Genomic DNA, 7,950 nt, shown 5'->3' on the forward strand with positions numbered 1-7,950 from the left:
ATCATGGTACTTCCCTTAGATTGTTCTTACACATACTAAACACAGCAACAGTGGACTAGATGAACAAATAAGAGAATATGAGACATTGTTCATCTCATTGACTCAAATATCATATGTCATATGTCTGTATTTACTAGGAAAAAAGAGAACTTCAGACAACTTCACTCAGATTTTCTACAAACTTTTAGCAGAAATGGCTATTAAGGAGAAATGAAAACCTCTCTATCTGGCTGTGTCAGCACTTGACAGTGTGGCTATGCAGAAAACTGGATAGAAGCATCAGACCTACAAAGAGACTAGATATGCTCTGCATAGAAATGAGGTTCAGAGCTGAAAAAGAGAACTCTACCAGTAACTTCAGGAAAATGTGTGTTAGTGCATCTCCTACAAGGAAAAGTCAATCCATTTCTGCTTCAATCAAATAGTTAAAAATAGCATGAACTGATGTTTTGATTATCTAATTAACTTAATTATTTTCTTACATACATAAGTTTGACATTTTCCTGGATGACTTACAGCTTTCTTTTCAACTAGGAAAAAATGTATATCTTCGTTTCCCTTTTCTGTGACTTTTATAATTACTACAATTATTAATGAAGTTATTTTTAATTCACAGAGATACCAGAGGTCCAATTTTCTTAGAAACATAAAAAACTGATCTCATTATCATCACAAGTATTGCAGAAAGAATTTTATTCAATACATTCCTTCAAAAATTCAGATGACTCTCTGCTCCTAGACCCGGTGAGAGAGAGACCCAACCGCCTGGTCAGGTGGGCACTCCTGAGGCTGCAGAGCGGAAGAGACCACCAACACTGCTCACCCCTGCCCACATCCCTGGCCCAAGAGGAAACTGTATAAGGCCTCTGGGCTCCCGTGGGGGAGGGCCCAGGAACGGCAGGACACCTGCCTGAGACACCGCCGGAACCTGAAAGAAACAGACCGGATAAACAGTTCTCTGCACCCAAATCCTGTGGGAGGGAGAGCTAAACCTTCAGAGAGGCAGACAAGCCTGGGAAACCAGAAGAGACTGCTCCCTGCACACACATCTCGGACGCCAGAGGAAAAAGCCAAAGACCATCTGGAATCCTGGTGCACTGAAGCTCCTGGAAGGGGCGGCACAGGCCTTCCTGGTTGCTGCCGCTGCAGAGAGCCCCTGGGCAGCACCCCACGAGCGAACCTGAGCCTCGGGACCACAGGTAAGACCAAATTTTCTGCTGCAAGAAAGCTGCCTGGTAAACTCAAGACACAGGCCCACAGGAACAGCTGAAGACCTGTAGAGAGGAAAAACTACACGCCCGAAAGCAGAACACTCTGTCCCCATAACTGACTGAAAGAGAGGAAAACAGGTCTACAGCACTCCTGACACACAGGCTTATAGGACAGTCTAGCCACTGTCAGAAATAGCAGAACAAAGTAACACTAGAGATAATCTGATGGCGAGAGGCAAGCGCAGGAACCCAAGCAACAGAAACCAAGACTACATGCCATCATCAGAGCCCAATTCTCCCACCAAAACAAACATGGAATATCCAAACACACCAGAAAAGCAAGATCTAGTTTCAAAATCATATTTGATCATGATGCTGGAGGACTTCAAGAAAGACATAAACACACTTAGGGAAACACAGGAAAACATTAATAAACAAGTAGAAGCCTACAGAGAGGAATCGCAAAAATCCCTGAAAGAATTCCAGGAAAACACAATCAAACAGTTGAAGGAATTAAAAATGGAAATAGAAGCAATCAAGAAAGAACACATGGAAACAACCCTGGATATAGAAAACCAAAAGAAGAGACAAGGAGCTATAGATACAAGCTTCACCAACAGAATACAAGAGATGGAAGAATCTCAGGAGCAGAAGATTCCATAGAAATCATTGACTCAACTGTCAAAGATAATGTAAAGCGGAAAAAGGTACTGGTCCAAAACATACAGGAAATCCAGGACTCAATGAGAAGACCAAACCAAAGGATAATAGGTATAGAAGAGAGTGAAGACTCCCAGCTCAAAGGACCAGTAAATATCTTCAACAAAATCATAGAAGAAAACTTCCCTAACCTAAAAAAAGAGATACCCATAGACATACAAGAAGCCTACAGAACTCCAAATAGATTGGACCAGAAAAGAAATACCTCCCGTCACATAATTGTCAAAACACCAAACGCACAAAATAAAGAAAGAATATTAAAAGCAGTAAGGGAAAAAGGTCAAGTAACATATAAAGGGAGACCTATCAGAATCACACCAGACTTCTCGCCAGAAACTATGAAGGCCAGAAGATCCTGGACTGATGTCATACAGACCCTAAGAGAACACAAATGCCAGCCCAGGTTACTGTATCCTGCAAAACTCTCAATTAACATTGATGGAGAAACCAAGATATTCCATGACAAAACCAAATTTACACAATATCTTTCTACAAATCCAGCACTACAAAGGATAATAAATGGTAAAGCCCAACATAAGGAGGCAAGCTATACCCTAGAAGAAGCAAGAAACTAATCGTCTTGGCAACAAAACAAAGAGAATGAAAGCACACAAACATAACCTCACATCCAAACATGAATATAAAGGGAAACAATAATCACTATTCCTTAATATCTCTCAATATCAATGGCCTCAACTCCCCAATAAAAAGACATAGATTAACAAACTGGATACGCAACGAGGACCCTGCATTCTGCTGCCTACAGGAAACACACCTCAGAGACAAAGACAGACACTACCTCAGAGTGAAAGGCTGGAAAACAACTTTCCAAGCAAATGGTCAGAAGAAGCAAGCTGGAGTAGCCATTCTAATATCAAATAAAATCAATTTCCAACTAAAAGTCATCAAAAAAGATAAGGAAGGACACTTCATATTCATCAAAGGAAAAATCCACCAAGATGAACTCTCAATCCTAAATATCTATGCCCCAAATACAAGGGCACCTACATACGTAAAAGAAACCTTACTAAAGCTCAAAACACACATTGCACCTCACACAATAATAGTGGGAGATTTCAACACCCCACTCTCATCAATGGACAGATCATGGAAACAGAAATTAAACAGTGATGTCGACAGACTAAGAGAAGTCATGAGCCAAATGGACTTAACGGATATTTATAGAACATTCTATCCTAAAGCAAAAGGATATACCTTCTTCTCAGCTCCTCATGGTACTTTCTCCAAAATTGACCATATAATTGGTCAAAAAACGGGCCTCAACAGGTACAGAAAGACAGAAATAATCCCATGCGTGCTATCGGACCACCACGGCCTAAAACTGGTCTTCAATAACAATAAGGGAAGAATGCCCACATATACGTGGAAATTGAACAATGCTCTACTCAATGATAACCTGGTCAAGGAAGAAATAAAGAAAGAAATTAAAAACTTTTTAGAATTTAATGAAAATGAAGATACAACATACTCAAACTTATGGGACACAATGAAAGCTGTGCTAAGAGGAAAACTCATAGCGCTGAGTGCCTGCAGAAAGAAACAGGAAAGAGCATATGTCAGCAGCTTGACAGCACACCTAAAAGCTCTAGAACAAAAAGAAGCAAATACACCCAGGAGGAGTAGAAGGCAGGAAATAATCAAACTCAGAGCTGAAATCAACCAAGTAGAAACAAAAAGGACCATAGAAAGAATCAACAGCACCAGCGGATCCCGGACCGCAGCAGCTCTCTGCTCCCAAACCCCGTGGGAGAGAGACCTCACCGCCTGATCAAGTGGGCACTCCTGAGGCTGCAGAGCGGGGGAGACCACCAACACTGCCCACCCCTGCCCACATCCCTGGCCCAAGAGGCAACTGTATAAGGCCTCTGGGTTCCCGTAGGGGAGGGCCCGGGAGCGGCAGGACCCCTGCGCCTGAGACACTGCCGGAACCTGAAGGAAACAGACCGGATAAACAGTTCTCTGAACCCAAATCCCGTGGGAGGGAGAGCTGAACCTTCAGAGAGGCGGACACGCCTGGGAAACCAGAAGAGACTGCACTCTGTGCACATCCAGGCGCCAGAGGAAAACACCAAACGCCATCTGGAACCCTGGTGCACGGAGGCTCCTGGAAAGAGCGGCGCAGATCTTCCCGGTTGCTGCCACAGCGGAGAGGACTTAGGCAGTACCCCACGAGCAAACTTGAGCCTTGGAACTGCAGGTAGGACCAACTTTTCCCCTGCAAGAAACCTGCCTGGTGAACTCAGGACACACAGAGGCAAAATTCCTCTAAGGCCGGGCACTTCCTGTGTTTACCGGAAGTCCCACACAGGCGGATCCCGGACCGCAGCAGCTCCCTGCTCCCAAACCCCGTGGGAGAGAGACCTCACCGCCTGATCAGGTGGGCACTCCTGAGGCTGCAGAGCGGAGGAGACCACCAACACTGCCCACCCCTGCCCACATCCCTGGCCCAAGAGGCAACTGTATAAGGCCTCTGGGTTCCCATAGGGGAGGGCCCGGGCGCGGCAGGACCCCTGCGCCTGAGACACTGCCGGAACCTGAAGGAAACAGACCGGATAAACAGTTCTCTGCACCCAAATCCCGTGGGAGGGAGAGCTGAACCTTCAGAGAGGCGGACACGCCTGGGAAACCAGAAGAGACTGCACTCTGTGCACATCCAGGCGCCAGAGGAAAACACCAAACGCCATCTGGAAACCTGGTGCACGGAGGCTCCTGGAAAGAGCAGCGCAGATCTTCCCGGTTGCTGCCACAGCGGAGAGGACTTAGGCAGTACCCCACGAGCAGACTTGAGCCTTGGAACTGCAGGTAGGACCAACTTTTCCCCTGCAAGAAACCTGCCTGGTGAACTCAAGACACAGGCCCACAGGAACAGCTGAAGACCTGTAGAGAGGAAAAACTACACGCCCGAAAGCAGAACACTCTGTCCCCATAACTGGCTGAAAGAAAACAGGAAAACAGGTCTACAGCACTCCTGACACACAGGTTATAGGACAGTCTAGCCACTGTCAGAAATAGCAGAACAAAGTAACACTAGAGATAATCTGATGGCGAGAGGCAAGCGCAGGAACCCAAGCAACAGAAACCAAGACTACATGGCATCATCGGAGCACAATTCTCCCACCAAAGCAAAAACGGAATATCCAAACACACCAGAAAAGCAAGACCTAGTTTCAAAATCATATTTGATCATGATGCTGGAGGACTTCAAGAAAGACATAAAGAACTCCCTTAGAGAACAAGTAGAAGCCTACAGAGAGGAATCGCAAAAATCCCTGAAAGAATTCCAGGAAAACACAATCAAACAGTTGAAGGAATTAAAAATGGAAATAGAAGCAATCAAGAAAGAACACATGGAAACAACCCTGGACATAGAAAATCAAAAGAAAAGACAAGGAGCTGTAGATACAAGCTTCACCAACAGAATTCAAGACATGGAAGAGAGAATCTCGGGAGCAGAAGATTCCATAGAAATCATTGACTCAACTGTCAAAGATAATGTAAAGCGGAAAAAGGTACTGGTCCAAAACATACAGGAAATCCAGGACTCAATGAGAAGATCAAACCTAAGGATAATAGGTATAGAAGAGAGTGAAGACTCCCAGCTCAAAGGACCAGTAAATATCTTCAACAAAATCATAGAAAAAAACTTCCCTAACCTAAAAAAAGAGATACCCATAGGCATACAAGAAGCCTACAGAACTCCAAATAGATTGGACCAGAAAAGAAACACCTCCCGTCACATAATTGTCAAAACACCAAACGCACAAAATAAAGAAAGAATATTAAAAGCAGTAAGGGAAAAAGGTCAAGTAACATATAAAGGCAGACCTATCAGAATCACACCAGACTTTTCGCCAGAAACTATGAAGGCCAGAAGATCCTGGACAGATGTAATACAGACCCTAAGAGAACACAAATGCCAGCCCAGGTTACTGTATCCTGCAAAACTCTCAATTAACATAGATGGAGAAACCAAGATATTCCATGACAAAACCAAATTTACACAATATCTTTCAACAAGTCCAGCACTACATAGGAAAATAAAGGGTAAAGCCCAACATAAGGAGGCAAGCTATACCCTAGAAGCAAGAAACTAATCATCTTGGCAACAAAACAAAGAGAATGAAAGCACACAAACATAACCTCACTTCCAAATATGAAAATAACGGGAAGCAATAATCACTATTCCTTAATATCTCTCAATATCAATGGACTCAACTCCCCAATAAAAAGACATAGATTAACAAACTGGATACGCAACGAGGACCCTGCATTCTGCTGCCTACAGGAAACACACCTCAGAGACAAAGACAGACATTACCTCAGAGTGAAAGGCTGGAAAACAATTTTCCAAGCAAATGGTCAGAAGAAGCAAGCTGGCATAGCCATTCTAATATCAAATAAAATCAATTTCCAACTAAAAGTCATCAAAAAAGATAAGGAAGGACACTTCATATTCATCAAAGGAAAAATCCACCAAGATGAACTCTCAATCCTAAATATCTATGCCCCAAATACAAGGGCACCTACATATGTAAAAGAAACCTTACTAAAGCTCAAAACACACATTGCACCTCACACAATAATAGTGGGAGATTTCAACACCCCACTCTCATCAATGGACAGATCATGGAAACAGAAATTAAACAGAGATGTAGACAGACTAAGAGAAGTCATGAGCCAAATGGACTTAACGGATATTTATAGAACATTCTATCCTAAAGCAAAAGGATATACCTTCTTCTCAGCTCCTCATGGTACTTTCTCCAAAATTGACCATATAATTGGTCAAAAAACGGGCCTCAACAGGTACAGAAAGATAGAAATAATCCCATGCGTGCTATCAGACCACCACGGCCTAAAACTGGTCTTCAATAACAATAAGGGAAGAATGCCCACATATACGTGGAAATTGAACAATGCTCTACTCAATGATAACCTGGTCAAGGAAGAAATAAAGAAAGAAATTAAAAACTTTTTAGAATTTAATGAAAATGAAGATACAACATACTCAAACTTATGGGACACAATGAAAGCTGTGCTAAGAGGAAAACTCATAGCGCTGAGTGCCTGCAGAAAGAAACAGGAAAGAGCATATGTCAGCAGCTTGACAGCACACCTAAAAGCTCTAGAACAAAAAGAAGCAAATACACCCAGGAGGAGTAGAAGGCAGGAAATAATCAAACTCAGAGCTGAAATCAACCAAGTAGAAACAAAAAGGACCATAGAAAGAATCAACAGAACCAAAAGTTGGTTCTTTGAGAAAATCAACAAGATAGATAAACTCTTAGCCAGACTAACGAGAGGACACAGAGAGTGCGTCCAAATTAACAAAATCAGAAATGAAAAGGGAGACATAACTACAGATTCAGAGGAAATTCAAAAAATCATCAGATCTTACTATAAAAACCTATATTCAACAAAATTTGAAAATCTTCAGGAAATGGACAATTTCCTAGACAGATACCAGGTATCGAAGTTAAATCAGGAACAGATAAACCAGTTAAACATCCCCATAACTCCTAAGGAAATAGAAGCAGTCATTAAAGGTCTCCCAACCAAAAAGAGTCCAGGTCCAGACGGGTTTAGTGCAGAATTCTATCAAACCTTCATAGAAGACCTTATACCAATATTATCCAAACTATTCCACAAAATTGAAACAGATGGAGCCCTACCGAATTCCTTCTATGAAGCCACAATTACTCTTATACCTAAACCACACAAAGACACAACAAAGAAAGAGAACTTCAGACCAATTTCCCTTATGAATATCGACGCAAAAATACTCAATAAAATTCTGGCAAACCGAATTCAAGAGCACATCAAAACAATCATCCACCATGATCAAGTAGGCTTCATCCCAGGCATGCAGGGATGGTTTAATATAAGGAAAACCATCAACGTGATCCATCATATAAACAAACTGAAAGAACAGAACCACATGATCATTTCATTAGATGCTGAGAAAGCATTTGACAAAATTCAACACCCCTTCATGATA

At 42.5% G+C, this 7,950-nt stretch overlaps 1 long non-coding RNA gene across 2 annotated transcripts in view; it reads left to right on the forward strand.

Annotated features, from left to right (window-relative positions):
• The window catches only part of LOC103693002 (uncharacterized), a 43,934-nt gene extending 41,116 nt beyond the window's left edge, over positions 1-2,818 (forward strand). The window contains exon 4 of one of the 2 annotated variants that reach the window (XR_010054062.1): positions 138-2,818. This is a non-coding gene — a long non-coding RNA (uncharacterized LOC103693002). The remainder of the gene's footprint in view (positions 1-137) is intronic. The other variant, XR_593745.4, reaches the window with a different exon arrangement.
• Positions 2,819-7,950: the final 5,132 nt, after the last annotated feature.

The sequence above is a fragment of the Rattus norvegicus genome, chromosome 8, assembly GCF_036323735.1.
Source record: "Rattus norvegicus strain BN/NHsdMcwi chromosome 8, GRCr8, whole genome shotgun sequence".
In the NCBI taxonomy this organism is placed as follows: Eukaryota; Metazoa; Chordata; class Mammalia; order Rodentia; family Muridae; genus Rattus; species Rattus norvegicus.